Here is a 10,000-nt window from a genome sequence, read left to right on the forward strand (position 1 = left end):
TAATGTCCTTGATAATATGTTCCTCGGTCTTATACGAGGTTGACATCTGAGACTTATAATATAAATTTATTTTGTTGCTAGGCGGGATGATCTGTAAGGTGTTGTTTTTCTGGTTATACCACTTGTTTATAGTGCGTTTGACCACACTGGAAACGACGTGGTGTGGGTATCCATTGTCTACAAGCATTTGGGATACCCGGTCTATTTCTCTGTGGACGTTTTTCCACTCGCTGCAGTGGGACAGCGCTCTCCTGACGAAAGCCGCGATAGTAGTCTCTATAAATCGGTCAAGGCATTCGCTTTGACCATTCAAACAATGGCCAGCGTTAGAGGATTTGACATAGACCGAAGTGGAAATTGTGACCTCCTCGACTTTTAGGAGGACATCCAAGAAGGGAAGGGCACCATCTGTACTTTTTTCCATTGTGAAGTGAAATCCAGCCTACACGCTTTTGAAAGTGTTCATTATCCTCATATTGTAGTTTTCTGCAAAATTGACTAACATCTCGCCTATGTCATTTCTTTCACCTACTCCAAACTTTCCAATGCACGACTCATCTCCCATCTTCCCCACTTTAGCATTAAAGTCGCCTATTACCAACGTATACTTACTTTTTTCTTGATCCATTACTTGACTTAAATCATCATAGAACGACTCATTTTCATCGTCTGAACTCTGTGAAGTTTGTGCATAAACCTGAACTAGTTTTAGAGGTACACTCGATGTATATATATATATATATATATATATATATATATATATATATATATGAAGGTGGAAAAAGAAGTCACGGGTCTAGTTCCGAGTACCTGAGTTTATTCCTGACCGGTTTCGCTCTATGCTTCTTCTGAAGAAGCATAGAGCGAAACCGGTCAGGAATAAACTCATGAACTCGGAACTAGACCCGTGACTTCTTTTTCCACCTTCATGAACTTCTCATAATGTACCAGCATAGATATATATATATATATGTATATATATATATATATATATATATATATATAAACACTAAAACCCAATGTTGATTGGATTTAAGAAAAGAAAGGAAATAACGATTTACGTATATTTCGATCACTTGCTGTGATCCTCTTCAAGCGGAATACAAAGGCAAGAGAAAACACATTTCTTATATACAGAGGAGAGAGGTGGAGTGAGGAAATATGGACATATCAAGTAGCGTCTATGTTGCTGCGCGGGCTTTGTGGCAAGTCGTCCGCTTTTACAATATAAGGAAGTAATTTATTAACTGCCAAGGTGGTTATATAATCAGGTGACCATTGTCCTTTTCAACTGTTAAAGTTGGGGAATTGTTTAATTAAGGAAGATACAATAATTTTCCTTTTATAACTACATTTTGATTTGAAAATGATTTTGGCCTCGTCCCAATTTATGCAGTGATTATTGTTGGCGACGTGTTGAAATACCGCGGAGTTCTGTTGTGCGTATTTTACTGAATTTTTATGTTCTTTTATTCTTGTTTTTAATTCTCTACCCGTTTGTCCCCAATACACTTCATCACATCCTGAGCAGGGTAATTTGTAAACTCCGAGGTTTATGTCTTCTGTTGTTCTGTGATGAACGTTGACTACTTTTCTGAATAAACTATTGGGGTAACTATAAATGATTTTTATGTTGTCTTTTGGTAGCATTTGGGAAAAATTATTGATAGATTTGTTATAAGGAAGTTTTAGGCAATTTTTGTTCCATTTATGATGCTGAGATGGGTGGGAAGTGGATTTATAGTAACTGGTTTTGGCCTTACTTAAGGCCAAAACCTTAATTAAACAATTCCCCAACTTTAACATTTCAAAAGGACAATGGTCACCTGATTATATAACCACCTTGGCAGTTAATAAATTACTTCCTTATATTGTAAAAGCGGACGTCTTCCCACAAAATCCGCGCAGCAACATAGACGTTACCTGATATGATATGTCCATGTTCCCTCACTCCACCTCTCTCCTCTGTATATAAGAAATGTGTTTTCTCTTGTCTTTGTATTCCGCTTGAAGAGGATCACAGCAAGTGATCGAAATATACGGAAATCGTTATTTCCTTTCTTTTCTTAAATCCAATCAACAGTGGGTTTTTAGTGCATTTATTAATGTGTTACGACATTACTGGACAGTGATATATATATATATATATATATATTTATGTATATATATATGTATATATATGTATATATATATGTAGATATATATATATATATATATATGTATGTATGTATATACATATATACATATATATATATTTATATATATGTATATATATATATATACATAAGTATATATATATATATATATATATATATATATATGTAATAATAATAATGATAATAATAAAAGGTTTATTTCTATTACAGTGGTACACTGACAATAATACATTGGAAAAGTTGATTAAAGATATAAAACTTGGAATATATACGTGGAGCAATTTTACAATGAGTTAATTATGTGCACAATAGATGGGATAGCACTGTTTTTGTAGCGGTCTGTCCTTGGCGCTTTGATTGGTATGAGTCTATTTATGTGTCTAGTGGCGTGGCGAGTTGGTGGAGCATCAGGAGGGAGGAGGTGACGGTGTCTAGGGTGGGAAAGCAGGCTTTCCCCAAATTTCCTTAGTGCCTCCCCGTGCCGCTGGGACACCCTTGATAGAGTAAGGGTGGTAAGAGCATGGTCGTAGCTGCTGTACTCCACGCCCAGGATGATCCTGCACGCTCTCTTTTGTACCCTCTCCAGCTTTTGTCTCTGTGTGAGGGTGAGTGAGCTGCACCAGGCTGGTGATGCGTACATGAGGGTGGGGAGGATGAAAGTTTTGTAGACCTCCTGTAGCTCAGATGTAGGTGTTCCTAGTGATTTTAACCTACTCAGCATATACAGTTTGTAAGACGCTGTCCTGACTATATTGGTGATATGTTGGTTCCAATTTAATTGAGCATCGAGTGTGATGCCCAAGATCTTGGTGGATTGCACCAATTGGAGGGGGTGGGGGCCCAATGAAAGTTGTGGAGGAGGTACTGCTTGGGTGGAGGTACAAAAGTGCATCACTACGGTCTTGTTGGTGTTGATTGTGACGTTGTTGTTTTCCGTCCACATCATGAGCTTGTTCAGGGTGTTTTGTAGTGGTGCGTAATCAGGCCGCCTGGTGTTGATGGGGATGCCTATGGTGCTGTCATCCACGTACTTCCATCTGTGAGGAGTGTCCATGAGGGCGTCGTTGATAAGGATGAGGAAGCATAGGGGACCCATTTTGGTACCCTGGGGGACCCCACAAGTTAAAGGGAGGAGGGGAGAAGTTGACCCTTGGTACCTGACCGCCTGCCGTCGTCCGGTGAGGAAATCTGCCAGCCATGCTATTAGGTGGGGCTGGATCCCCAGTTGGATGGCTTTGGAGAGAACAACATTGTGGTCAACAAGGTCAAAGGCCTTCCTGAAGTCTACAAAGGTAACAGCTAGGGATGTGTTACGCTTGTCTAGGTTGCTGTGAAGGAAGTTGAGTAGGTCAATGAGACAGTGAGTGGTAGAGGAGATTTCATGTTGCCAAATTGTTGTGCATCTATTGAGTGTTTTATGTTGCTGTAAACGGAGTTAAAAACCAAGTCTTCACATATAAGGCTTGGGATAGGGGTGATGGCGATGGGCCTAAGGTCACTTAGTGATTGTGGGCTGAGGGTTTTGGGGATGGGAGTAACATATGATATTTTCCAGTCGCTGGGGCAGGTGTTTTGGCTTAAAGAGGCATTAATTATGGAGGAGAGTGGGAGGGCAAGTTCAGGGGCAAATTCCTTGTAGATTTTAATAGGAAGGTCAGAGGGGGTTGTGGATCTATTTTGTTTGAGTTTACCCAGCTTAGTAGCTACGTCGGAAACTTGAACTTGAATGGGGGGTGAGGGGGAAGGGAGGTAGGCAGGTAGGCGGGAAGGGTCGAGAGGGGGTAATGTTTGACAGATAGAGGCGAAGTGGGAGTTGATCTCCTGGGCTGCTAGGTCAGGTGACAGGTGCGAGATGCAAGGGAGGTGGGAGGTCTTGTTACCCTGCAGGCCACAGAGAGCCATGATCTTGCTGAACCACTGAGTGTTATTGCGTTGCTGTTTGAGGTGTTGCAATTTGTTTGGGTAGTAAGAGGATTTGGCGGTAATGATCTCTCTGATGACCTTATTCCTCAGGAACCTGAACTGGGCTCGGTCGGTGTAAAATGCCTTGTTGCGTTGTTTGATGAGACGTTTAATATGTGGTGTCATCCAAGGAGCGTCAGAGTGATGGACAGAGAAATCCTTTACAGGGAAGAAGTGGTGAAAGGCCTCAATTGTGGTGGTGGAGTAATTTGTCCACTTGGTCTCCACGTCTTCAACGTTGAGAACCTCTGGCCAGGGATGTTCCACTATCCACCTGCCAAATTCCCTCATGGCGGAATCAGGCATAGGGCGGTGCTGTCTGGTTACTTTAATCCTGTGAATGGCTGCACTAGGGGCTGGGGACCATTGTATGGTGAGGTGCGTGCTCTTACCGATGGGGGGGAGAGGTCTGGGGGTAGAGTACAGCTGCGCCATGTCAGTCATAATTAGGTCAAGGGTAGTTTGGTCGTGGGTGGGAAAGGTCACTACCTGCTTGAGATTTAAATGGTTTAAAATATCACTTGTGTCCAGACGATTAAAGTCCCCGCACACAACTAATTTGGCAGCAGGAAACCTTAAGCGGAGGGAGTCAGCAGTTTCAATGATGTGATCGTTGAGGAGAAGGGCAGTGTTGGCACGAGGAGGGTGGTATATGACGCACATTATAATAGAGGCGGTGTGGCGGGGATGGAAGCGGGGGGTGAGTTTGACCCATAAAGCCTCGACTCCCTCTGGTATGTCAACCCTAAGGTGTAAGGGGTTGAGGTCAGCTCGACAATACAATGCCACACCACCGCCTCTGCGGTTTACTCTGAGATGGTGAAAAAGTACAAAATTTTCTATGTTACACACTTCGGGAATTATTTGCCACACTTCCGTAATTGCCATCGCATCACAGCCTGTGGAGCGCACTAATTCAATCACTTCTTCCATTTTGTTGGCTAATGAGGTAACATTAGATAGTATGATGGAGGGTAGGCTGTACCAAACGCGTGGAACTTCATTGAGAATTCGTTGTCTTGGCTCGACTTTTCGTTTTTTGGTTGCACTTCTTTTAGTTGTAATCACAGGCACTGTTCGGGTAATTTTTGAGCCACCGCGTCGGCCACGATTGCGAAAAAGTTTCATGTTTTTTAAGCTTTGAATCACTGAACTTGGTGGATAACCGCATCCTCGTTTCCACGTATACATTTGACTAGGTGTGTATCGATATGAGGGTGAGAGATTTTGCAAGGCTGGACCGCACATTGTTTTTGTATCTCAAGCTTAGAAATAGGGTTATGGGTCAACAAGCTGACCCTGGCTGCTACCTAGCGCCTAGTCAGATCTGCGACAGGACACGGACACGTCCGTACACCACCACTGTCAACTGTCAACTGTGTGTGTGTGTGTGTGTGTGTGTGTGTGTGTGTGTTTACATATGTATATATGTATCAACACACCCACACACACACACACCCCCACACACACACACACACACACACACACACACACACCCACACACACACACACACACATATATATATATATATATATATATGTGTGTGTGTGTGTATAGATATATATATATATATATATATATATATATATATATATATATATATATATATACAGTATATGGTACGGAGTTCCACTCATTGAGGGCATAAGTGGCTGTGACTTTTGCCTATTTTAAGTCTCCTGTCCTTTTGTTCGTATTGTAATTAGCTACTATGTGTAGATATTTGATTTTTTTTTTTTTTCGCGTAGTCCTTGGGCCAAAATGGTGGGTTTCTCCCAATCTGGTAAGTGTCCTTCTGTGTCTACGTTGTTTAAGAGGGCGTTTGTCTCACGGTGGTGTCCAAAGTCCGCTTTGTGTTCTCTGAGTCTGTTTGTCAGTCCTCTGTATGTCTCTCCGAAGGTTGCGTCGTATCCATTGCAGGGAATTTTGTAGACTATGCAGGTGTCGTTGTGAGGTTTTGTGTTCTTTTTTCTAACCAAGTACCCGATTTTCTTTTCCGCGTCGTTGACAACTTCTAGATCTGAAGATCTATGTATCCTACTCAGTGTGCGGGGAAAGCCAGAATCTGGGATTACGATGAAACGTAGGTCTGGTTTTCTGCATATGCTTTCATATTTTTGATGTTAGTGGCTTTTCGGAGTGATGATCTAAGCATTCCTTCTGGGCATTTGAGTTTTTTAAAGGCTGCGGTGATGTAGTTCAGCTCTTCTGTTAGATATTCCTCACTACATATGCGGAGGTCTCTTAGGTAGAATCCGATGACAACTCCTGGTTTCGTCCAGTCATCAGGGGCACTGAAAAAGTGAATGTAGTAGTCTTTGTTGGTCGGCTTCCTCTATACTTTGAATTTGGCACTGTTTCCCGACCTGATGATGACAGTGTCTAAGAAAGGTAGTTCTCCATTATTCTCTTCTTCTACGGTGAATTGTATTTTGTCGTCAATGTCGTTGAATTTTCTCTGTAAGTCATGAATGTCTGTTTTCTTTTGTGTGATGCAGAGACAGTTGTCAACGTAACGGAACCACTTGGAATTGTTGGGGATGGTGTGACTTATGTTTTTTATTAAGGAAGGATGAAGTGAAGGCAGTTGTTAAGATGATGAAAGCAGGTAAGGCACCTGGTCTGGATGGATGCCATGCAGAATGTCTAAAAAATTAGGTACACTGATGGTGAACTGGTTGGTGAGGTTATTTAATGTTTGCTGGAGAGAGGGTAGAGTGCCGGAGGACTGGAGGAGTGCCTGTATAGTTCCACCTTACAAGGGAAAAGGGGACAAGTATGAGTGTAGTAGTTTCAGAGGGATTAGCTTGTTAAGTGTAGTTGGGAAGGCCTATGGGAGAATCTTGATTGAGAGGATTAAGAGAGAAGAGGGAGTAATTGGTGAGGAACAGTGTGGATTTAGGATAGGTAGAGGTTGCGTAGATCAGATTGTTGTGTTATGACAGATATGTGAGAAAGCTATAGGAAAGGGGAAGGATGTTTTTTGGGCTTTTATGGATCTGGAAAAGGCTTACGATAGGGTAGACAGAAAGGCACTGTGGGAGTTTATACAGATATATGGGGTAGTAGGAAAGCTTGTGGGAGCTGTCAAGAGTTTTCATGAGAGTAGTAGAGCTTGTGTCAGAATTAGAAATGGAGAGAGTGAATGGTTCGTGGTAAAGGTGGGACTTCGTCAAGGATGCGTTATGTCGCCCTGGCTGTTCAACTTATACATGGATGGGGTGGTGCGAGAGGTAAATCCAAGGGTAGTGGGTCAGGGGTCGGAGATGGTTAAAGAAAATGGAGAAAAGTGGGAGGTGAGCCAGCTGTTGTTTGCTGACGACACTGCGCTTGTAGCAGGATCGGAGGAGGGATTGAGGAAGTTGGTGACAGAGTTTGGGAGAGTATGTGATAGAAGAAAGCTAAAGATAAATGTGGGTAAAAGTAAGGTGATGAGATGTACAAGGGGTGAAAGTGGCAGTAGACTGGAAGTGAGCATTAAAGGAGAGCGACTGGAGGAAGTGGATAGTTTTAGATACTTGGGTGCAAATGTGGCAGGAAAAGGTGGAGTGAAGGTGGAGGTAGAATGTAGATTGAGAGAAGCGAGTAAATGCCTTGGTGGATTAAAGAGTGTAATGAGGAATAGACATTTGGGAATGGATGCTAAGAGGAGACTATATGAAGGAGTGATTGTGCCAACAGTACTGTATGGGGCAGAAACATGGAACATAAGAGAGGAAGAGAGAAGGAGTTTGAATGTGTTTGAGATGAGGTGTCTGAGAAGTATGAGGGGGGTTACTAGGCTAGATAGAGTGAGAAATGAGGAGGTGAGGAGGAGAACGGGGGTGGAAAGGGAGTTGGGAGATAGGGTTGATGAAAGAGTATTAGGATGGTTTGGACACATGGAAAGAATGAGTGAAGAAAGACTAGTAAAAGAGGTATGGAAAGCAGATGTGGAAGAGTGAACATGAGGGTACGTCCTAGGAAGAGATGGATGGATGGGGTGAAGGGGGCTTTGGGGAAGAGGGGAATGTCTGTTGAGGAAGGACGGGAGAGGACAGAAGACAGGGGTGAATGGAGAATGGTTGTATATGGATGATGTGATGCATGAGGTGGAATGGGCGGGGGATGGGGGGTGAGGTAGTATGTGTGAGCAAATTTTGACGCAGCCCGAAGGGATTTCTCCCCGTCTTCTCCTTTTATGCTTGGGGGGACGGAGAGGGGGGGTCGCCGATTTAATGAAGCGGCCTTGCTGTGGATGTGCTGTGTCTTGCGACACTGCTTCTTACCCAGGGAAGTGGACAAGGTGAAGGGATGACCCGTCAGTCAGGAGGTGCTAAGATGAGAGGGAGGGTGGAGGGGTGTGGAGTGTATTCAGGGATGGAATGGGTGGGAATGATTTTGTGCCTTTTTCTTTTTGGCTACCTTCCTTGTAAAGGGGAAAAAAGCCTTGGTATATGTATTATTATTTTTAGCATTTCAATGTATAAGGAGGTTGACACCACGCTTAATGGAGATCCCATTGGAAGTCCTTCGTGCTGATGGTATTCTCTGTTGTTGAAGGCGAAGGAACCGAAATTCATGCAATTCTCAACCAGTTTCAGATTGAGCAATATAGACCTCACAGGCAAACGACTCATTAGCTTCGACATTGTCAATCTTTACACTAATGTCAATATCAAAGGTGTCATTCGGGTCATCAGACAGTCAGTTCAACAAATCGACTCCAATAAATATCCACTCAACAAGCGAGAGTACTTAGAACTGGTTGAGAAGTGCATGAAGTTTTGGTTCCTTCACCTTTGGGGACATTCACTAGTCCCATTTAAGCAATGTCCTAAACTAGATGTTTTTATGTATACAGAAGTGTTGTAAGTTCCATCGTCTCTCTGTTTTATTAATGTATCAAAAAAGGGGAGGGACCCCTCTGTAATATGTTCTGTGGTAAAATTGATACCAGATGTCTCTATTAATCGTTGTTTTAGATTTTCTATTTGTTGGCTATGTTCAGCTTTACAAAAAGATCGTCTATATATCTGCAGTAAATTTGAGTTTTTTGCAGACCTGAGAAAAATGTCCCCAAAAATACAAAGACTTAACCATCAGCGCCTATATTAGAAGATCCCTCAGTCACTGTAATAATTGGCAAGCAGTACATAGCGAATTAGAAAGAGCTTCTCAGATCCTTATAAACAATGGCTTTGCCGATAAAAATATAGAGCGAATGACAAAAAGAATTTTAGACAAATGGCACTCGGACAAAAACCACCAGGACACTAACGTAAAAAACCTGAATGAAATATATTATAAGTCCTTCTTCTCTACAGTCTACAAAGAAGATGAAAGAATGATGCAGCATATTATCAAAAGAAATATTAAACCTAAAGAAGAAAAAGTACAATTAGTTATATACTATAAAAAATTCTCAACTGATATTGAAGAACAATACAAGGCAGAGTAAAAGAGACCTTCAGAGAAATCATGTCATATATAGGTATACTTATAAACTTGTGGGACTGTGCAACCCAACCTTCAACCTATATTAGCATGATAACAATGAAGCTCTCACGTCGGTTGTCATACCACCTCTCCTCAGGAGCTCCCAAAAACCACCATCATTCAGCTCACAAGAACTTTTTAAAAAGAGACACTCTAGTAGAAAACACAAGTGCTGGCAACAAATCAAGACCATAGAAGAATGCCTATCCTTGAAGCTCTCTTCATAAAGGAATCATTCCCCAATCTAAATACACAAACCACAGATTTAGAGGCCCTTCTTAGTGTAAGGAGACCTACGCTCCCTGGAAGACGGAGAGAGACTGATGACGTCACACAACAGCCGACCAATGAGTAAGTAGCACAGTTTGGTAGCCCCAGCCCGATTCACTATCCAATCAGAAAC

Source organism: Oratosquilla oratoria, chromosome 20 (assembly GCF_046742065.1).
Source record: "Oratosquilla oratoria isolate Oo_2021 chromosome 20, ASM4674206v1, whole genome shotgun sequence".
Taxonomy (NCBI): domain Eukaryota; kingdom Metazoa; phylum Arthropoda; class Malacostraca; order Stomatopoda; family Squillidae; genus Oratosquilla; species Oratosquilla oratoria.